This window comes from Camelus bactrianus, chromosome 10, assembly GCF_048773025.1.
Source record: "Camelus bactrianus isolate YW-2024 breed Bactrian camel chromosome 10, ASM4877302v1, whole genome shotgun sequence".
NCBI classification, from domain to species: domain Eukaryota; kingdom Metazoa; phylum Chordata; class Mammalia; order Artiodactyla; family Camelidae; genus Camelus; species Camelus bactrianus.
In genome coordinates this window covers 67,390,005-67,414,380 of record NC_133548.1, presented here as the reverse complement: position 1 = coordinate 67,414,380, position 24,376 = coordinate 67,390,005, and the positions used below count along the sequence as shown (strand labels likewise).

Here is a 24,376-nt window from a genome sequence, read left to right as displayed (position 1 = left end):
TAAAACCTGTTAATTCTGAGACAGCATTAAAGGACGAAAAAAGTGAGAATGAGACAATAAGATAAAATGTTCCAGTTTAGTACAGAAGCCTTCACCAAAACCTTGACAGAATGTAGCAAATAGCAAACGTTGGCTGTCAGCTGTGCAGAGAAAGTGTGAGTCGTAAATCATGAAAAGAAGTAGCAAGGCCAAAAGCAGGATGGGGTCAGAGTTACTCCTCTTGAAGAAAGTTTCCAAGATTAAGCCATAGTTGTTCATTTAAATTAAAACTTAAATATTTCTAGGAAACGTTGACCAGGCAGTGGTCACTTTTGATTCAAGAAAAAGCAAGACTTCTTAACCTTTCAAAATTCGTCTTGTGTTGCTTTTCTGACAACGCCCTTGATAATCTTTCTCACCTCGACCAGTGGAAGACTTCATCACTGCTTCTCCTCACCTTCCTCTGTAACTTTGGTGTGGTCCTATACCTTCACTTCTCACTCTTGATTATACTTGGTTCTATGACTGTCTTCCTTGTCAGTGTATAAATGCTTAAAAGCAGTGTTCATGTAACTTTCATTTGTTCTCCCTGTGCCTAACAAAATACTGAACATCTTCAATAAATATGTATTGAATTGAATTCAATGTCTTCATGGCACGCTAGAAGGAAGTTTGACTGTGTTTGGCACAAGGGGATCTAGAAAACATTTGAAACGTGTGCACTGACTGCCCTTCAGAAAGCCTTAACTAATCCAACAGCAACCGGTCAGCAAAGCAGAACTACTTCTCTAAGCACGGCAGTACGATTTTCCATCCTTAGCCAAAGGGTCTCAATTCACGCTAAGAACACCAATATACCCTTGTAAGAAGGTCCATAGAAAACAGATTATTGAGGCTTTAGAAAAGAAAAAAAAAAAAAGATTAAAAATTTGGGATAAAAATGTTTGCTGACACTTCTGGGAGGGTTACAGAAGTTTAGAGTCAGTTTACATCGATCCTAGTTAAGTTTTATTTTTGTTTCTTCCTCTAGCATTTAGAAGGTTGTGCCTTCTTTTCCTCACTTCTGTTTCACTACTGTCCTAATTAAGAAATTTATAAGAGTGAGCAGAGGGATGTCCAGCAGTCTATGCCCGTCAGGGAACCGTTTCCAAACCAAGAACATACATTTTAGATCTGCCAATATAAACACTTAATGAAGGAAATTCGCTGAAATGCTGAGCAAGACTTATGTGTAGTTTTTCCTACCTTCTGTGTACAAGATCAATGATAGTGATCAGTCAGCAACTTGAAAGGATTGATCCCTGTAATTGTGAAATTGAATAGTAAGGGAAACAGAGGCATAGAGAGCTAAAAATAAGGTCTCCCTTAACCTTTTGGAATTTAGGTCTTAAACCATAGCTTTTGCATGGCAGTTACGTCAACTATTCTCCACATTGAGGGACAGTATTTGCTTTATTCATTTTGTGCTTAAAAAGTCTCAGCCTTTCTGAATGCAAGGTTAGCACCCCCATATCAAAATAATACATGTTATGAGCAACTCAAACACTGTGTATAGAGAACATTACCCACTATGTGCCCTACCTCCGTAAGAAACGTGTTGCTCTCTTAATCTGTTGGTTTTGTTTGTCAGAGATTTATAATCTTTGTAAATCAGAGCAACTTTGTTTTGAAGAGAGATTAATGCTTGACTCTCCTCTGCGAAAAAGAGGACAGTTGGATACAGGCAGCAGAACTGACAGTGGGTCACTTTGGTTTCAAATGGTCGTTAAATGAGCCCAAATGTTCTGGTCTGTAGGCACTACCCTGGGGATCAGATACTGCTTTTATCAACTCAAAGGTCTGTGAAAGTGTTGTGCATTTTACCCCTGTGTTGTAACATACGGATTTTTCTTTTTTAGAGTTGGAAGCTTTCATATCACATGCTAGGTTTGACCAAGGTACGAAAGTCAGGATAAAAAGAGTTCTCATTTGTGTGTTTTAGCTTAAGTTCTATTCATCATTCACCATTTCTTTATCACTGTGCTGGATGTGTTTGAGAAACAGAATGAGAAAAATTATATTATAAGCAAATATTTATTGAAGTGGAAGGCTTTAATACTTACCTGGATTTAGGCAAGAATCTTTTAAGCTTTCATTGAGTTATTAAAATAATTTATCCTGTCATCTGTAAGTGATCTACACCTTAATTTATGATTTTACAAATAACTAATAAATGAATCTGACTTTTTTAAGAGCTGCTAAGTAACCAGTTGTTTTGAAGCCCCTGTGCAGAACACTGCGGGATGGAGTCCCTCCCCCACAGTTACTAAGAGCCTATTCATGGACTGTCTCCCATGTAGAATGGTGTTCAACATAGGGGCAGCATCCACTGCATAACTAATAGCCCTACCAGGACTTTATACGTTCTTTACATAATTCTGCTTTATACAAGTACACTAAGGTCAGAGAGGTTAAGTAACTTGCTTAGGTACACACGGCTTTCATGGGACACATCATGCAAGATAAACGAGTTGTTTCCCTCTTCTCTCCCAAGAACTTACAACTTAATGAGGAAGACAAATAGCAAAACTATACACCCTAATATCCGAACATTAGATTCATTGTTTGTAATACTAGGATAAATCCATCCTGCAGGTTTGTCATAAAGATTAAAGAAAAAATGTGTATGAAGATGATTTATATTTGTTATGTATGCATACATAATCAGGCAAAGAGTTTTAAAATGTCACATTTAATGTACAAATTCCTGTTATAATTGGGATTCTTCAGTGTTCTTTCAAAATGATCTGTCTTTTCTCACCATACTAGTAATAAGCAAAGCAATGAATTTTTCCTATCCTTCCCTTTGAGATGCCTCATAGCAAATGTTGAAGGTAGCTGTCTAATTCTAATTACACAAAGCACTTTGCACTTTACCGAATTTAGCCACACAACCTAGTTTAAAAATGGCAGCATGTGGGTCCTCTGTGAGACCAAGTTTCCTGAAGGCAGAAGTTATGGCTGTGCTTCTGATGTTAACAGTTCATTAGCACAGAGTCTGAGACACTGAACAGGAATGTGCCCAATATATCAATATTTCCCATAATACTTTACATGAACAGAATCAAATTATAGTAACTAGAAGTGTTATCAAGGCAGAGAATTTCCGAAGAAGGAACACTAGCAAAAGTGACAGATTTTAGCTCTAGTCTAAATTTTTTATCTCAACACAGCTGCTGACTTGCTATGAGATCTTGCGTAAGTCACTAATACTTTCTTGAATTTATAGTCTATTGAGCTATAAAACAAATAGAAAAATACCTGCTTGGCTATTTAAAATAAAGCTATAAATAACAATATTAAAGCGTTTTACAGCTAGAAAATACCTAGGAGGTATCTTCCCTCCTCCCACAACCCCATTTAAAGCTGTCGTCCAAAAATACTGAGTTGACAAAATAGAGAGAATTATTAGTTATTGAACCAACGTTTCTTGCTTCACATCCCAGTCTTATATATACTGTTTTATACTGTCAGGAGAGACTTACATGTTAAATAAGTATAATCTGATATACCTCAGATTTACAAGATAACTGCGTAATTGCCAATCACGCTATGGGATAAGCATCCTTATTTTGACGTTTTAAGGGAGAAAAAAAAAAGACTCAGTACATTTAGAATGACTTAGCCAAAGTCATCCAGTTCACAAGGGGCTGAGCTGGGACTTAGATTCACCATCCTGTCTTTACACTTTGTTCTACTTTGAACAACTGTGGAGTTCTTGCTGAATACCAAGCTTGTGTTATGTTCTAATTAAATGACTAATCTTGATATTGTCTCCCACAATATTTCATAGTTACATTTTCTTTTTCTTTTCTTTTTATAGACCTTCATTTTTGCTATTGAAAGTATTATTTTCATTACTTGTAAACCATGAAAGTAGGCTGTTTTCCTCCTGGTTAGTAAAATGCTGCACCCTCAGTGGAGGAGAGGATGGAGGAGTCATAAACAGATAAAATGGTTCAGCCTTACCAGGCCTATTTTTGCAAAATTCATTCAATGGAATACATAAAAGTTTATAATACCAGACGGTCACAAAGCAGCAGAATACAATATGATAAGTGTAACAGAAAGAAAATACTTAACCTGCCTTAAAGTAGATAAAACCTGTGGAATTTGCATTTAATAAAACTTTCTAAATTGAGTAGGGCAAAAAGTAGAAACCTTTTGAAGAGCTTATTTTTAAGCTATGAATTAAATCTAAGAAATGAAATCTCCTGGTAGATTCGGTTTAGGGCAAATTTGCCTCTTAGTGTTCACACTGCATAAGGTAAGTGGCTGTTCAGATACTTGGTAAAAGTGTAAGAATATTTGTTTACATGTGTCAGTGAGATGACATCCTAAATAGTTAGAAAACTGCATGCGAACTTGCTTTTTCTACAATAAACTCTGGGAAAGCAGAAATATCCCCTGTAAGTTTCAGGCATGCTTTGACACACTAGGTGAATAAAGAAACAGAGGAGGTTTTCATAATATAGAGAATCCCAGTATTCAATAACACAAAAAGGAAAAAAAAATCAGCAAGTGATTTGGACAAAATACAATACTAGAGTTATGCAGAAAAAGAGAGGTTATTCTGACCATTTAATGCTAACTTTCAACATACTGAAATTAGTGGTTTACATAAGCTTCTCTGATAAATAAAGAATTATTCTAATTGTTGGTCTAATTGGAATTTCAGAGTTAATTTACACTATTTCACATGATATTATTGCTTGATGATTTTATTACAGTGAGTGTTACCTTACACAAAGTATATGTGCCTCATCCAGTTAGTCAAAGACCAGAAAAGATTGAGGTTTCCTGAAGAAAAGGAATTCTCCAAAAGACTGAAACATAGAAACTGTGCCTGTTTCCAGCTTGCTGCCCTGTGGAATTCAGACTCCAGACTGCAATATCAACTCTTGCTTGTATTTTCAGCCTGTTCCCCTTACCTACAAATTTTGGATTTGCCAGTCCCCACAATCACATGAGACCACGAGACAATTCCCTAAAATAAATCTCTCTCTCTCTCTCTCTCTCTCTCTCTCTCTCTCTATATATATATATATATATATACACATGTGTGTGTGTGTGTGACCATATATATATGCTGTAACATACATACATACATATATATAAAACCTATTAGGTTTGTTTCTCTGGAGTGCCCTAATATACTCTTCTAGTCACATTTCCCCAATCCTATGAATTTTTAACTTGTTAAACTTTAAACCACTTCAAATCCTTGTGAAAGAAGGTGGAAGATACATTAGTAAGTCAAATAAACAGTAATGTTAACACACATAAAATATTCCAGGCAATAATACTCTCTCAGAATTCCATAAACAAAGATAATACCCAAGGCTAAAATCCTTTTAGCAAATGTGGAATTCAAGCTGAAATAAAATAGATAGAGTTGGAACAGGTGAAAAATAGAAGACATGAAATAAAAGTGTTGCAGGTAAGCGGAGAACAGCCGAGAATCGGGTTTGACAGCATGCTTACGGTTTCAGCAAGGCAGGCAGGCCACTCCAGGTTTGATGGGTTCTTTGGAGGGAGAGTTGGGGGAGAGTAAGCATTACTAATACTAGACATTCAGATTGCTTCACTTAAAAGCGGGCCGAACTCACTATAGTGCTGGGCACATTTCCAGCACACATTTGCTGCCGCTTCAGTGGGACGGGTCGTGCACTGCACGTGATGTCTGCTGAGGGTAGAGCAGGGGCTGAAGCCCAGCCCCTGTCAGCTCGTCAAGCCAGGACTGCAAGCGCTGGGAGGGAAGGGAGCCGCCTCCTAATTCCTCTCAAGTTCCCGAGGTGCCAGAGGGACCCTGGCACAAATATGCCCTCCAGCTTCTTTCTTCTCTTTCACTTCGAAAATGGACAGCTCCATTCCTGTTCTTTTCATCTTTCTCAAAATACGAAATTAATCTCATGTATAAGATACACTCCCAAGGAGACTACAACATTGAAGCCTTAACAAGTAAGTTCATCTTCTATTGAACATGCACACAATGCGATTGGTGAGATGAGTGCCTCAGTCTGTTCGGGCTGCTCTAACAAAATGCCGCAGACAGGGCGGCTTTAAACAACAGAAATTTCTCTCTCACAGTTCCGGAGGCTGGAAATCTGAGCTCAGGGCCCTCTTCCCGACTGCAAATTTCTCCCTGTAGCCTCACTTGACAGAAGGGGCAGGATAACTCTCTGGTGTCTCTTTTATAAAGGCACTAATCCCACTCATCACCTCCCCTGAGGCCTCACCTCCCAAGACCCTCTCGCACATCAGGATTTCAACATATGAATTGAGGTGGGACACAAACATTCAGATGTTAGCAATGGGTAAGTTCTTTCAACATAACTACTCTAGGGTTTAGATTCTATTAAATTTTCTTGCTTTTTTAGTACCCTTTATCTTTTATTCCTATACCCCTTTAAAGAAGTAAAAACTTCAGTTCTTGTATTTCATATTTATAAACCTAAAGAAGAACAGAAAACTAAACAAAACCCTTTCCTTTCCTGTTCTTTGAAAAACACTTTTGCTTTATGATTGGAATTATTCTCTCTTAAGGTCATGAAATTTATATTATCTTCAAACTTTTGAAATAATCTCATAGTATTTTATAATAGTAGGAAATGGAGAGTATCACCAAGTGAGGTTAAATTAGTAAGGGAAACAGCATTGCCTAAAATATAAAGATCAATATATTTTGACCTACAAAAAATACATCAAGGTCATGGTCACATTTAACACACAGCCACTTAAGCCAGCTGAAGTTTTAAAAAGAAAGCTCCCTGCTTAGGCTTAATACTTCAGTTGAGTTTACCTAGATGTTTTGGGTAATTACTGTGTACCGCCCTCTATGCTAAAACTGAGGCATTCCTACAAAAATCTCTTTGCACAGAAGCAACAATGAAGACAAAATCATGCAATCCTGACTTGGTAAACAGATGCAGGCTGGACATTTGATGCTGTTCTCTCTGTCAGGGGGCGCTGCTGAGCAGTCCAGCCACCTTTCCATTCCTCTGTAATAAAATGCACTCAGGACAAATGGGAATCCCAGCATCTTTCAGAGCAATTTTTGCTTATTCATTCAAAATGAAAGAATTTCTATGTCTTCCAGGCTATATTTGCCGGAGCTTTAAGATAGAGTAAATGTAAATCCACAGTGTAAAAGACTCCCCCCAGATGCAGTCTGTTTTGAAGTGAAAGTTTGTTACTGTCCACACCTTCCTTATTATGTATTTCTTCAAAGTAAAAACTAAACTTTATCTAATATATATGTTTGTGTGTGTGTACGTTTGATAATTGTATCACAATTATTGTCACTACTTCATGACAGTGAAACATTTTGATAAAGGCACTGCATGTGATTTCCAAGAGGGGTATCTTTTAAGCTTTAGGTTAATTATGTGAACTTCCGAATTTATACTCTTATAAATGAACTTTTAGAGTCAATGGAGGGGTAACAACTATGTAAATGCAAGAAGAGCGGTTAGCAAAATGTATGGGGAATCACTGTAACAACAGCAAAATCTAAATGAGAGTGAATTAACACAGAAAAAAATGCTAAAATTAAAAAAGAAATTTAACAGGCTCCAGAAGACTAAAAATGTTTGCGCGCTTAGTCTCTCATCCATTTTTATTATACCTAAACTCCATAAAGCAGCCAGTTCCTTACACACTCACGCACACACAATTTATTATTTATTCTCATATGGGTACAAAATGTCGTAGGCGAGAGAGGGTTCTAATAATTTGCCTCATGACAATAGAAGGCCAGTTTCGACATGTTTTGAACAAAACCATGCATATCTTGTTGCTTAAACTTCTTCCACATGCCTAAACCTCTCTCTGTTGCCCCTGAGACAGAGTCCAAAGCCCGAGGTGCCACTTGTCACCTATGTTCCTCTCTTAGCTTCATTTCTTTTTTTTTTTTTTAATTTTTAAAAATTGAAGTATAGTCAGTTTATAATGCATCAATTTCTGGTGTACAGCATAATAGTTCAGTAATACATATACATACATATATTTGTTTTCATATCCTTTTTCATTATAGGTTACAACAAGTTATTGAATACAGTTTCCTGTGCTGTACAGTTTCATTTCTAACTCACCACTTCTTTCTTTGCTAAGCACAGCTTCGAAAATCTAGGTAGAAACAGTCTCTACACAAAGTGATTATTTTAAGGATTAAATAATTAAATAAAAATACATACATACATATATATACACACACACACACATACACACATACTAGCACAGTGTATATAAGAAAATCAAAATACTTGGTAGTCATTGATGACAGTGTCTCTCTTTAGTATTGTTCTCACATCCCAAGAATTATGACCATGATGGTGTACACATGGCTAACCAGTGCATTTCCCTGAGCTTGAAACAAGTAATAAAGTTACCCCCACAAGATCTCAGATGAAAGTAATCAGTATCTTACATACACCTGATCAAACACATTAGATACAGCCACGTTTTTTATATAAATATATATGTATTTTTAATGCTATCTTGACCTAGTTTTCAGGTCCTGGCTAGAGACTCATCAGTTCCTCTTCCTGTGTAGCTGATCAAGCTCACTTCCCGATCCGTACCCTTAGCAGACTGGTATACCCTGGGCTACTATGTGCCAGCCCTAATTGTCCCAGGGGCAGGTACCGCACAATTAGAAATCGCTTCTATGTCCTAGCTGAAAATATTCAAATTAGCCAGCCCTCAGGAAGTCTGGGAAACCCAGCCCACGCCACCCCATTAGACAAAGATAAGTTGCCCTCTACAGCTCCAGCGTGCTGTTACACTGCCTCTGGGTGTTAACTCTGTTTGGCTCTGCCTAGCAGCCTTCTCTCTTACAAAAGCTGTAAGTAAGGAGGAGATTTCTGCTATAACCCTCTACTGAAATAGCTTTTTCAGGGGACAATTTGTTAACTTCATACATCTCAGATAAGCAAGCTCTATGAAGTCAAGGTCTTTTAACAAAATCTAATGCACAGTAAGTGCCAGTGAATATACATTGAATGAATGAATGGATCCCTGTTGTTGAAAGCTTCATTCTTTTTATATCATAACATAAAAGATTAGAAAACTTTTAAAGAGACCATAGTTTTTCTAAGTGAATGCAGAATTAAGGATGATTGATTCCCAGTAGGAAACAGGCAAGAAATCAGTATAATAATAAACAATGTGAGTAGGGACACGTCCTCCTTGGCTGGGAACCATCGGAAGCCACTAATTCAGGAAAAACAAAATCAATTCCTTTTAGAAGTCTCTTTTTTTAAAGCAAATTAGGAATCTGGTGCACCATGCATTTTTGTAAATAGGCGTTTTGGAGACAATGCCATTGTTTCTCCAGTTTGCACAGAGATTGCCAAGACAACACGGCTGAAATGGGCCCATTTATTGCTACAGACACCTTCTTTATTCTATTTCTGTAGACTCTTCAAGTTACATTTTGATTTTTCCTCAACTGGCTTCTAAGCCATTTATAAGGTCATTCTAGGTCTCTGTGGGGGAAATGTCAGCATCAGTAAAACATGGTCAAACCACCATAAGTGTCCACAGGAAATGGCCCTGGTGAGGCCTGTCACTGTGACAGGACCATCTGCAGACCATGTGCTTTTTATCATGTTTAATAAATTCTTGAGAGCTCTCACCTCTCATTTTTATGCCCAATCAAATATATCAGTAATACAGCAAACTTTTAATTCTCCAAATCTAACATGATAAAAAGTGCTTCACTGCAATGTGTTATTGCTCTAGCTCCTTAACTGCTCTCTTTTCTCTCAGTCCCACTAAAGTCAATCTTGCACAGTATTCCTCATGTCAGAATAATCTTCCTAAATTGTTATTTTCATCATATCCTTTTCTTACTAAATTATGTTTTCAGTGACTCCCACTTTCCAAGGATCAAGTTGTAAACTCCCTTCCTGACAGTGTGAAAGCCTGATGTACCCTTAATTTTTAATCACTTTAGCGCAAGGGCGACCAAGTCCTGCACCCCTCTGTAGCTGATTCTTGCCTATCTCCTAGATTCAGCTCAGTTCTCACCTCTGCATGGAACCTTTCCATTCCAGTTCAGCTTCCCACAACCGCTCTCTTTGCTCTGAAATTAAGGCTTACTTCAAAATTTGTACTATGTATTTGGTTATTACACTGTCTTGATTTCTTATTTATTTTTCTGATCATTGTCAATCACTGTGCACTTCTTTATATCTGCCCTCTGATCATCCTCAATACCATTCCACCTCACGTGCTCCATTACTTTCATCCCAATAATTCCTTAACCTCAAAAGGTCCTTAAATGCAGTTTTCCATTATCCACTCTCCTCCGCATTTCTTTTCTTAGCTTTTTGTTTGCTATAACAACTTCCTCGTGGATACCTTCAAATCTTTTCCTGCCACATCTTTTCTTTTTTTTCTTTGCCTGATAAAACGCAAATGACGGGTGAATTTAACTACTTGTTTGCTCCATGCTTATATTCTGTTCCATGCCTGTATTCTAAAAAGTAAAAATTATAGAAAGTAAAATTACAAAAACTATGCTGACTTTAAATTATGATCTCAAATCTCAAATGGGAATTCGTATAGATCACATCTAATGACGGGCACCAACCATTCCTCCCATTGCTGTACCATATGTTCTAGTCTTTTTCCAAAACGTGTTTATTTCTCCTCTTGTTGAATCTGGTCTTATGCGGGACTTAACCAATAGAATGTGGTGGAAGTGACTTGGTGGAAATTTGTGGCCCGGCCTCTAAGAGGCTCCAAGGATGCTAAGGGAACACAGTGGGACAGGGAGTGTCCTTTCTAGCCTGGGGGGCTAGCAAAGGTTTCTTGGAAAGGAAGACTTCATCTATGGTCAAACTTAACTTGTGAATTAAATTTGGGTTAGGTAGTGAGGATTGTAGTAATAGCAGAAATGAATATGTCCATTTTTAATAAAACAACTTCAATCAACTCTTTAGATTAAAAAAGTTCTTTCAGATATAGCACTACCACATTCCCCACCTCCATGGAACTTTGAGGTCCCAAGAGGAGGACTTAAAGCCAGGGCGAAGTATCTGCATTCTGATGACTACATCATTGATTGAAGCCATCCTAAAAATCAAGATTTAGGAACCTGACTTCCAGCTGCATGAGAAAGAGAGTTAACTAATAGGATTTTCTCCCAGGGTGAAATAAGAATTGTAACTGAAGATAAAAATCCCAATTCTATTTTAGAATGCTCAGATTTAGTTCTGTATAGTTGATTTTTCTTCTGCTGTTTGCTTAGAAGTGCATCAATTTTGAAGATATGATTCAATACTCATTTGGCAATGAAGAACAAATTACGATTAAACAATAATAATTAATATGGCCATTTATTTATCCTTCCAAAATAAGTAGGTGATATGTTAGAGACCCCAATACACTAAACATAAACATAAATATGGTTCTATACTATAAACACTTACATGAATGCTTTTGTGAACGTCTGCCTAGTTCAGTAGCAGACAACTCCGGCAGTCCTGAGAGGCATGGAAAAGTGATGCGCTTCCAGGAGTGGTTTTGTATTACTGAAGCAAAAAGGGGAAACCAGGGAGTGGTGAACTGAAGGTATAGGCCAGGGCCAGATCATGGATGGCTTTCATCCAGTAGAGTCCTTAACAGATTGTGATTTAAGGGATAAAAACAGGACTGTTTGTGTATCCTCTTTGTACAACCAAACCAGTCAAGTAAAAGTGATGCTTTCATTTAAGGTTGAATGTTGCTGCTTAGTATACACTCTTTTCTCCTGGGGAATCCAGCCGCCCTCTGCTGTAATCAGAAGCCAGTTCAAGCAGAAGTCTGTGTGCTTCTGAGAAAGAGAACACAGCAGCTAGCTACTATTTATTTAATTCCGTTCTATTAATAGTTACTGAAAACCTACTAGAAGCCAGTCACTGGATTGTGGGTGTGTGCTAGGTGTAGGCGGAACATGGAGGCAACGTAAGGTCTTTGTTTTCTAGTTCCTAAGAGCTTGAGCGAAGAGTTATACAGATAGATATACTATTTCCACACAATATGGTAAATGTTAGTTTAGTGGTTAACATTGAATTCTCCTCCCTGCCCAGTCTCAGTGTCCCCTCTGAAGCCTCTCCCATCTATTCACCTTAGTTGGAATTAATCTCACCCTCATTAACACCGACATGAACATTTACATATTTGTCGTCCTTTCATATATATTTTATGTAAAGCTATGAAAGTGTCTGCCCACTGCAGTGGTGGTCTTTTGAGGAGTAGGAACATGCTTATTCACCACTGAATCCCCCTTGTTTAGCTCATCAGAGGAGGTGCTCCACATAATGCTGAAGTCATCCTACTGAAGATCCAGAGGTGTGGCTCAAGACTTCATGCTCCTTCAGATGAAAAGTTATGTTGCTCCTTATGTCATGGCACTGGATGCCACTTAGCCTGTATCCTCCAGTTACTTTTACTTTTGGATCCCGTGTATTATTACCGTGTTTCTTTCTGTCCTCTCCTGCCTGGTAGACCTTGATTACCGACAGCTTTCCAACTCCTCAGACATCAAACTTCCTTTCTCGCCTCAGTCAGAGCTTACATCCAAGAACAATCACATCCACTCTGATCTCAGTGACTCATGGTCACTACTCACCCTCTTTCAGGATTAACTCTCTCCTCTACCCTTCCTGGGGTCATGATTTGAAGATCTCAAGCCACCTATACAACTTCCTGTCCTCACATATTTGCTATGCATCACTATGAGGCTGCTATCGAAGGGAAAACAAGGCCCTTGAAAGCAGATATAATCTATTTCTTTCTAAAACCAAACCAAACCAAAAAACCCTCCTTTTCGTAAGATAGACCCTGGCAAATTAAGGAGCATCAATTAGATTTCTGTATTATAATCCATAACTATTAAAACAAACAAACAAAAAGTGCTCTTGTCCTTGCTACTGGTTTAATGACCCACTTGAAATCAAGCAGAATCCTGCAGGGCCCTCCCAAGTACAAAGGCCTCTCCATGTCCCCTGCCTCTTGTTTGTAGAAAGGCTGAAGCCGCCCAGGCCTCCCATGGGTCACAAAAGAGTGGGCTCAATCAGTTAATAATGAGGACACAGAGCCACAGAATCTTTCAGTGTCTGATGCACATTCCTGAGTTGTGTGACAGACACTATAACTGCCCCCAGCGTAGGAAAAGCTACCAGCACACTGACCAGACTGCAGCCGTGACATAAGCTGCCCCATCTGGAGCAGTGATAAACCTATTTCTAGCACAATGCCAAGAACTGGCCTTAAGAAAATGAGATTCACGTTATTGCTCATAATAATCTATATCTTTATGGGCATCAAAATAATTATAACTTGCTCTGCCTATATATATATATATATATATATATATATATATATATATAGGCAACTAAAATTGTCAGCAAAGAGATACTAAGATACCCACGTCAACATCTTCCGCTCTAAGAATATGGCGCCCTATGTCAGCATGAAGAACTTACAGAAGATGGAACTTCACCCATAATCCTATGGAAACAGAAGGATGTCTGACAATGGGGATTTGTAAGCAGCTCTTTGCAGGAAATAGCTTTTTGCAGGAAGCAGGTCTCTGAGGAAGGCCCTTCTGTCTTGTCACTCCAGCAAAGCTATATTTTAACTTAACCTTTACACCAGGTGTCTCCATGCTTAACTGACCTCTGGCCCAAGTACACCTTTCAAATCTTTAGATCACACAATGCCTCGCCTAGCCTGTGATTCTTTTCTTAGAATAAAGAAGTAGAAATACATAGTAAGTAATTAACACATGACTGGATCTTTTTCCCAGCTTCCCCTTCAGTGATCTTGTGAGCAAACTGTGTGAACCAGAGAGCATCTAAAGAAAGATCACCAGGATTTGACAAGTCTGCACACAGTGGGAGATGGTGAAGAATCTGACCCCCTACTTCAATAATTATCTGATCTTACTTCCCCTTTTTCCCTTTAAAACTTTTCATGGCCAAGCAGAATCTTCAGAGTTCACTCTGGGACATGAGTCTGCCTTCTCCCCATGTGGCTACCTTCTGAATAAAGCAAATTGTCCGTTCCTTCTAGTACCTGTCTCTCAAGTATTGGCTTTCAAGCAGCAAGCAGCCAAACCTGAGTTTGGTAACACTCAGAATACAGTACACTTGATTAATTAACCTCAGTTTTACTAGAGTTGCAGTATTTACAGGACTTGGGGTTTAATCTAAAAACCTTAGTTAAAATTCATCCTTAAAAAGCCCTTAAATCACTCAGAAATACTGCATATACTATTTGTAATGTTAAAAAAATAAGACAACAGGCCCTAAATGGAGGTGCACATGCTAAGCTTCATGTCACCAAATTTTGATTTAACCTACTTACAGTTTTACTCTCTCAGAAATAGAATCTTAAACCAGTCAATCAGGAATCCCCTGAGCAGCACTAGTCAGATAATCTGATAGGCCCCGGACATCTTCTAAAGGAAAGTTACTTTGTTTTTTCTTTTTCCCACTTTTTTCTGCCTATAGAAATCTTTCAGTTTCTATAGCTCCTTGGAGTTCCTATCTAGCTGCTAGATTGGATGCTGCCCAATTCGAATTGATTTTTGAGCAAATAAACTCTTAAAAATTGTAATATGCCTTGTTTAACTATTAACTGTTTATAATACCTTGAGTTATAACATGTATGCATAAATATATTATAATATTATATTTGTGCTCAGGAATTAAACTCAGTAAGGATTTTATCTTAGGAACCATTGAAAAAACATTTCAAAATACCAACTTGCTGACTCTTCCTGTTCAGAGCCATCATCTTGTTTAAAGATAATTTTAATGACTCTTATAAAATTACCTTAATTAATGTTTCTTATAGCCTTTAGTTTATTATTCAGTTTTGGAGTTCCATTAACACACCATCTGGCCAAAGGCTTTAATTTCTTTGCTAGTTATGGGAAAAATTTTTATATTTCTCTATCTCTCTCTCTGTCTTTGCTTCTGTCTCTATTTCATATAAGATCAGAATCTCCTGTGCATTTCTTAACATGTATTGAAAACTACATATTAACCCATGTATTTGAAAATATACTCCTTTAAAAAAATCTTTCTTTTCCCCACTGGCTCTAATCTATAGGAGGCAAAGTTCTTAAATTCTTCACTTCTAATTGTATTGATCTTGGATGAATACAAGGATTGATTTAGTTAATTGTTAGAGGTTACCACAGCAGTTAAATAATCAAACTGGTTGAGTCTGATACCTTGGGCAGATGACTTGAAACCCCTGTGACTCAGTTTTTTCATATGCAGGTAAAATACAGGTAATGATGGGTGATTGTAGAGATTAAATAAGTTAATAAACATAATACATACTTAGAGCTGTGCTAGACAAGTAGTAAATAGAACATAGACATCAGCTAATATTTTATTTTATTTACCTTTTAAACATAAATTCAGCTTTATTTTAAAATTTTGCGTCTAAAAATTAATACTGCTTATTATTTGGATCAATTATCTAATATCTTTATTTTCTCCAGAGATATCTCAAAACCTTTTTCTTTCTTTGAAGTATAGTTGATTTACAATATTGTATTAGTTTCAGTTTTACAGCAGAGTGATTCAGTATTTTTACAGATTGTACTGCATTAAAAGTTATTACTAGATAAGTTATAATCCCCTGTTGTATGTAATATATCCTTATTGTTTATCTATTTTATACATAATACTTTGCATCTCTTAATTCGATTTCCCTACCATGCTCCTCCTTCCTCCCTTCTCCCCACCGGTGACACTAGTTAGTTCTCTGTATCTGTGAGCCTTTTTCTGCTCTGCTATGTACATTTGTTTGTATTATCTTTTAGATTTCATATCTAAGTGATATCATACAGTATGATAAAGAAGATGGAATATTATTGAGCCATAAAAAATAGAAAATTTGCCATGTGCAGCAAAATGGATGGACCTAGAGTATATTGTGGTTAGTGAAATAAGACAGAGAAAGACAGATACTAATATTTTATTTTAAATGGAAAAACCACAAGTGGTCTAAATTTGATATCATTTCAAAATAGCTCTATGGTGTTGTCAGGGAGAGAGAAATTTTCCTCTAACCTTCTAGATTCTACTGGCTGGTTTAAGAATTAAATTGACATGAGTCAGATTAACAGGAGAAAAAAAAAAGTTTAATAACACGTATACATGGAAGGGACCCAGGAAAACCGAGTAATTTTCTAAAATGGCCAAAGACCTCACTTTAAAAACTATCTTTAGCTAATGACAAAAGGGAACTTTGGGCATAGTGGTTTGGGACTTCAAAGGGAAGGGAGGCAATTCACAAAGAGACAGAAAAGCAACTGTTTGGTAAACAAACGTTTGCTCCACTCCGTAGAGACCACTGGACACAAAGAGGAATTTTAACAAAGAACATTTACTCTACAAGGTCCCTCCCTGTTTACAACACCCATTCATACTATAGCATCTATGGTGATAGCTCCTTTCCTGGAATGGGTTCTCTCTCTACATTCTTTTAGGCAGGCAGGGGGAAAGTCAGTTTCTTCCTGAGTCTTCTGGGCTTTATTTGTTTTCAGCTTGAAATAATCCACATTTCAAAGAGACATTTTGGGGTGGGGAATTTTTCTTCACTACAGGGTTGTATTTTATATTAACTCACTTATGTAGCTGGCATCATTTAGTATCCTCAGTCACTATCAATGAACCCAAATGAACCCAATATATATTTTATTTTTTTCCTTTTTTTTTTTTTTTTTTTTTTGGTGGGAGGTTTGAAAAATAAATAATGTATCTTAATTGAATTCTTTCTTTTAAGGGAGAAATAAATTTAAATTCAACCTGAAAATGAGAAAATTTAGTTTGTGGGAACATTCAGATGCACCTAGCACTGAAACAAATGAAAAAACAACTGTATCGGGTTTTTGCCATCCACTATATTGACATAAAAGCAAAAGAGCTTTTAGAAGTTTGAATTGGAGTTACTATTGTTTATTTACACGACAATATTCTAATAACACACGATAGCAGCAAATGTTGAGTTGGTAAAACTGAGAACAGATCAAGATAGTGCCTGTTTCTTGATGTAAAATCTTTTCAAGGTTGTTTCCCCATACAAAATTTTATTGTTCCTGCTGCCTTTAAATATACATTATAATTCAGAGTTTTTGCCACAAATATGTATTTTGATTTAGTGGAAATGTTATCCAAAAAAGTAGGTTCACTTCTTGATGAGTGTCCAGCCAAAAGACAGAACCAAGCAGAAGATCAGATCAGGAGAAGGAAGGATTCATTACTTGCAGCAAATGAGAAGAACTGGGGATCTTTCCCAAAGCAACGTTTCCCTGAATAGCAAAACTGGGGCAGTTTTAAGCTAAGGGTAAGTGTATATTCATGAAAGGACCTGGGAGGTTGAGCAAGTTCAAGCTTGGTTGATTGATGTCATGAGGGTCAGAAAAGGTTACGATCAGCATCCCTTAGGTTCTGGTTGATCTGGTGATTGATCACCTGGGGCGAGGGGGTTGAATTCTGCAAAAGAGCTCAAGAAAGAGCTTCAGGCTAGTCTTTACCATTGAAACAGACCTGGGAGATTTTACAATTTATCTGTTATCTCTGCTATTGTTGCTTCCCTTGCTTGATAACAGTTTGTTTTTTGTTCTCTTAAGATCATTAGTACTGAGACCTGTTCAAGGGCTAATATTGGGGCCAAGGTTAGGTCACAAAATAGCTTAGGCCAAAAATAGCACCTCTTTTGTCAAGAAAGCCATGCCCAGTTATCTCTCTGGCTCCCGCCACCCCACCTCAACCCTATTTGCTTACAGAAAAAGTAACTTAAGACTGGGGACAGTGGTGGTATTGCATCACGGTCACACGTGTTGTTTAGTGGCCTTCAAAAACGTCTAAAGTAATAGGCTGTGTGAATGAAAAATACTGCAAACCATATCAGTAAACAAAGAATGTTGAAACCATCAAGTCATCAGCAGCTGTCCTCACCCCCCAGTGAAGACAAGCCTGCAGCCCGGCCTCTGCAGCCACTCACAGTGGTGCACCCTGAGGGGATTCAGAATAAGAAAGGACAGGATACTGGCCCTGGGTAGCTAGGTGCTGGTCAAAGGAATGAATTCAATGAGCCCTAATGTTTGCTTCCTCCCATACATAGAAAAGCACTAAATTCTTTAACTTGAGATGCCTGGTTTTCATAAGATAACAAGTAATCTTCTATTGCTCCTACTACCTGGACTTTGCTGTAAATCTCCTGTATGTCCTCGCTGCTCCCCTACCTCTTCAGAGCAGTCCCTCAGAGCCATCTGAGAAGCTGTCATCCCAGCTCGAGTCCTCCCGCCAAATAAAATGTAACTTTCAACTGTTAGGCTGTGCATTTATTTCAGTTGACACCTGTATGAAAATCTTGGCTTCTCCACTCACTAACTGTATGATACTGAACAATTAACTAAATTTGTCTATCTTAGTACTGCCATCTGTAAAATGGAGACAGTCATTTTTCCTGTATTTTAGAAATCCTGAGGATTAAATAATTGATATATTAAAATGTTTAGAATATTGCCTGAAGTAAAGTAAGCATTAAGTGTCAGTGATACTATTACATAAAGAATTAACTTCAAGTTAATATTTCAGAGTGATTTTTGAGGGAACAGTTCTATTTCTTGCTGAAGAAAATTTGTTATACTTTCTGTGTATATAAAACTCTATTTCAGGCACTAAATTCAGACTCTACAAATAAAAGATAAAACAACACTGAGGTAAAGATAACACAGTCCACAGATTATGGTTGATCCTTGAACAAAGTGGGGAAGGGGGACAGACCAGATCCTCCAAACAGGGAAACTTCACTTATAACTCAAGAGTTGGTGCTTAGAGAACACACTGTTCTTCAGCATCTGTGCTTCTTCCACATCCACAGATCCAACCATGAATTGTGTAGTACTGTATTATTTAGTATAGAAAAAAATTTGCATATAAGTGGACCCACACAATTCAAATCCGTGTTGTTTAAGGGCTAACTGTATAAGAAAAAAGTTTCAATACAATTTATACGTCCCAAACCACTACCCCCAACATCCTTTTTTGTCATTTTAGCTGAGTATTGTATTTAAGATGAGGTCTTCCGTCACTTGGGGAAGTTACTCAGTTTTCCTGGGTCTCTCCCATGTACACATATTATTAAACTTTTGTTTGATTTTCTCCTGTTCATCTGTCTCATTATCAATTTAATCTTTAGACCAGCTAGTAGAACCTAGAACAGTAGAGGAAAATTTCCTCTCCAATAATGGCAACACTATTTCCTGAGGCCACTCAGGATGAGGGAAGACTGTGAAAGGCAAGCTTTACATCAATTTACACAGGCAATTATGCAACTAAAATTTCAGGTGCTTCCTCCCTTTGCTGGACAAACTTGAGACTCTACAATACACATACACTTCCAGTTTATTTCTACATGACCAACGCTTCTACTTAATATTAGAAGCATAGTTTAAAAAACTTAGCTTGCCTGGTACATGCAACCTTTTATCACTTGATATACAATGCAAATGCTATCTTAATTCAATACAATTAGCCTTAATGAGCCCTTTATGATCTCTCCTAATAGGAACATATATAAAGCTTGTAACCACAATGACCTACTTTTGTCATCAAAACCCAGATATCACAAGAGGATACCCATTCCTTTAGTACCCTCATGTTTTCATACATTTTTAAGATACTGTTATTTAGCCTTTTGGATTCAACCAATATTTACGGTGAATTTATCAATCACTAACCGAAAAATAGTATCTTCTCATGGTTAAAAAAGTATAAGTCCTATGCGCCAGGTTGCCTAGATTCAAATCCCAGCTCAAATAACCGCTAGTTATGAAACTTTGACCTCATATTCCCAGATGAGTAACTTACTGTCGAAGTTCTCCGTACCTCACTTTCCAATTTGAAAACTGGGGACAATGACAGTAACTTTGTCACAGAATCGCAAGGAGTGAATTAATTAACACATGAAATTGGCTTGGAACAGTATTTGATGGTAAGTGTTCAAAGAGTGTTAATTATAATTATCAGGTGAAAAGCATCCAGTGATGTTGTTGTACAGAAAACAGAAAAATCACTGTAGGCTGATCTGCTAGGGTGCCTGCAGGAACTTGAAACACAGGTAAGACGGATATCTTCCACTGCTTTGTACCTTAAATAAGTGCTCTAAGACTGATGGCGACACTGTTGAGAGTTAAAGAGAAGGAAGAGAAAATCCAGTTAAGGAGAATTTGAAAGAGAGAAAGAGAGAGAGTACTTTACATTGGTCCTGAAGAACAAGTACAATTTTGACAGGCAGAAGGCAGAGCACCTTCTAGATGCTGGAAGAGACACCTCTCCACATGAATGGCTGGGCCGGCCCAACGTTTCCAGTCTGACTGATGAGTCTAAGGTGTGTGCAAGAAGGTGGGAATGAGATAACCTGGGAAGACATTCTGGGGCCTGAACATCAAGGATTCAGACTATTAGAACAGTATTTTGGATTTAAGTTGGCACAAATTTAGCTCTGGGTTTAGAATGACACGGGCTGGAACTCTGGCTCCACCACTAGATGATCAGTGAGCCTTAGAAAGTCACTTGAACTGTCTGAATCTCAGTTTCATCATGTCTAAAAGGGAGATTAGAAGACCTACCTCATACAATTATCTAAATGAAACGTGTGTGTGTATGTAATATGAAAGGGAGCAGAATTTGTCACCCCAAATATGCTTCTTTGGCATTAAGGATCATTTTAGGCTGATGATTTTTAAGAAAAAGCAGACACTAGAGAAGCTCTGAAAACCGAGTAGACGTTATCCTTTTGTAAGAGAAATCTGCATTTATAAAGGCAATCTCCTTTTGTAAGGGTGTCTCCCTCTTTGTACCAGGAAGAAGAGGTTCCCCAAATCTCTAGAAATTCTGATCAGTGGAGAAGGCACAGACTCAAATCTGCATAACAACTATATCCTTGTTTATTGTGCTTTTCCTATAACCTTCCATAACTGGATTTTTCCCACCCCTCAACCCCAATATCTTTCTCTGGTCTTTAGCTGCAGATGATATTTAAGTTGGTGGCTAGCTTGGGCCATTTCAGAGAGTTACTCAGTTTTCCTGGATATCTCCATGTACACAGGAGATATGCATGCTATTAAACTTCTATTTGCTTTTCTCCTATTAATCTGTCTTTTTATATAGGAGGATCTCAATCAAGAACCTAGAATGACAGAGGGAAAATTAATTTTCCATGTATACACACACCTACACAATATTTATTGCATCCTTCCTTTGCCAAGCATTAATGCAGATACTACAGGCACAATGATAAATAAAGGAGACAAAAATCTTGCCCACTTGGAATTTATAACGGCAGCAGAGGGACAAAAAATATACAATAAACAAAATGCATAAGAAGAATGTGTAGCATTAGATGGGGGTAAGTGCTAAGGCACAAATGCAGGATCCAGGTTTGGTGGTGGAAGCTTGGAGACAGGTTCGTTGTCGTTTTCATTTTATCGGAGAAATAGGAAGCTGTGAGTGAGGATGGTGACAGAGGAGTAGGGAGGCTGAATTGAAGATAAGAAGGTATGAAACGATTATCTAGGAGAATGGGAGAAGGAAATGACTAGGGGACTACAGTGTGCTTTCCTGGAAGCACCAAAGAGCCACATGAGGTTGGGGTCTTACATTTAAAGTGAGACCAGGCAGCATGCTTTTACTTTTGCCTCCAGTCGTATTCATCTATCCAGTAAGAAGCATGGAGTAGATAAGAGATGGTTTTAGCCACTGTGGAATTTTTTCCAGGGTGGGGTCTATAATAAAGGGAGACAATGGGAAGGAAGTTAAGACATATTCAAGGGACCATGAAGGTCCTGACATTCCTAGATAAGGAAGCAAGTAAGGGACAGCATTAGTGATGGACAGTGAAAAAGGTGGTAGGAACAAGGGATTGTAGATTCCAATGAAGTCAAAAGACTTGGCATTGAAACAGTAGAGTGTATGATTTGGAAAACAATGGGAGAGTGTGTTTAGAAAGTTGATTAAGGTTATTGGTAAGGACATCATCTAGGTTATGACAATGGGAATGGGTATCTGAGGAAATCTTGTGGATGAGATGATTAAAAGAGAAAACAAGGAACTTATAAGGTTAGATATCATTATGCAAATATTGAAATTACTAAGAATTATCACAAGAGTATGGTTGGAAATAAAAAAATAAAAACAAAACAGTGAGCCAGGAACTTAAATCTTTAAGGTATCAAGGGGAATACATCAGGAGTTGGAAGTTGACTGCAGTGAGTAATGGATAGTATGCTGTCTGATGTCATGACAGTCAAAGCTTTTATTTATTTATTTGTTTTGCTTTGTTTTCCTAGAGAGTGAGAAGGGGGGATAATCTGAAAGCAGCAAAGAGAAGTCACAAGGACACTTCTTTCATCTCCATGACAGAACCTTGTGGGCTGCCTCACTTAGAGAGTGACAGAAATGCTTAATAATTATGATGATGATGGTGCTAAAAAGATTCAGAGCTGCAGGGGAAAACGTGTCCTCGGGAGAGGACGAGATTTCAGCTACAGCACAAAGCTTGAGGGAAGAGTGTTGAGAGAAGAAGTCAAGGATATTGGGGTTTGCTGCTGACTCTGAGTTTCAGAAATTAAAGGGTTTCATGAGTGTGGATAGGAGACAAACAGAATTAAATAAATAGGTGTACAAGTCCCTATGGGAGTCAAAATGCAAGGATGATGGATGATTGGAAATCTTGCTAGACCCCAAATGCATAATACTCGTGTGAGGGTAGGAACGAGAGTAAGAGTTGTAGGTACAATGAAGGACAGAGTCTCACCAAGAATACCTGGAATTCTCTGGCAAAGCCTGTTTCTTACCTCTCAGCACTTATATTCTTTCTCATACTTTAAAAGGTTGACCTGAATTTCCTTAAACTTCTAATCCTTTGCCTCAAAATCTTGCTTCATCTTCATACTTTCTCTTTTCTTCTTTGGTTACCTTATAAGAAGCATATTTTACATTTGTAAATATTTTACCCCTACAACTGCATTTTTACAAACATTTTCAACATATCTTCACACTAGCTTGTAAGTTTAAGTGACTTATTTAAATGACACTTATTTAAGTGACCTTTTAAGTAAGAGGCTCTATTGTGATCTTAATCCCATTGTACTCTCTTCTTTGTAACTTCATTCTATCAATCATTTCTTCTTTGAGTATAAAAGCTACTTATTTCTATTAGGGGTGAAATTCTTGAGGATAATGATGCTCAAACAACCCATACATGGATAGTGTAGCAGAAAGAGGGCTGACTCCTGGCCTTACTATTGTAGGACCTTGAGCAAGGTACTTAATGCATATGAACAGTATTTCCCAACATAGCTATTGTAGCATTAAACATGCTAATGTTTGTGACAGCACAGTGTTTGGTACATAATAAGATCTCAGTGAATGACTAAATTATTTTTATTCACCTTGCTAACTCTTTAGAGCATTTGACGCTACAGATTACCACCCTCGTGTTTTATTCTTCTCAAGACTCTGACCAGTCCAGAGATGTGTGCCAAGCTTCTGTCTTAGTCTTTTTCCTCTTTGTACTTTCTCTTTCTCTCAGCCTTACACATTAGTACAGCTACAAGAAACATCTCCACGCTGACAATGACCAAATTTCTCTCCCAAGTTTCAAACATATTCTACTCATTTACATTTGGTTCTGAAACTGGCTGTACGTCAGAATTACTAAGGGAATCTTCTAAACATCCTAGATCCACTCCCAGATCAGAATCTCTGAGAACAGGATCTGTTTATACTGATATTAAGACAGATTTAGAAACTAACAATATATATTATGAACAAATCAGCTTATCAGAAAGTTCATTTCTGTTTTGCTTTTTTCCCCCATTGTACCTAACAGTGCCTGCCACGTTGTGAGTGACTAACAAATATTTATTGACTGAATATTTGAATAATTGATACAATATAGAAGACAACGGAAAAGGCTTAGAAGATCAATCATGAAGAACGAGGTCCTTAACAGAAATAAATAAAAGAATTCCTGAAGATGTATGATCACTCCTGAACATGATTTGTTGGCATGATCAAATGGAAGTCTACTAAAAGTTAAACAATACTCTTCAGCAAAAGTTTGGCACTTCATAAAGAGAAAAATTAATAAAGTGCAGGAAAAAAATGAGGGTGGGACTCAGCAATGAGGGATAGCAGAACAAAGTGGAAAAGGTCCTAGGGTAGCCCTTAGTGTTGTCATGGCTGAATTGGATTCATGCAACTCAAACCACGTTCCCCAATGAAAATCTTCTTTGAATAAGGTGTTCAGATTTCAAGATCATTTTGAATATTTC

At 37.6% G+C, this 24,376-nt stretch overlaps 1 protein-coding gene across 1 annotated transcript in view; it reads right to left on the bottom strand.

Moving 5' to 3' along the window:
* The window catches only part of CNTN5 (contactin 5), a 1,016,845-nt gene that overhangs the window by 448,266 nt on the left and 544,203 nt on the right, over positions 1–24,376 (bottom strand). The gene's annotated exons all lie outside the window — the stretch shown is intronic.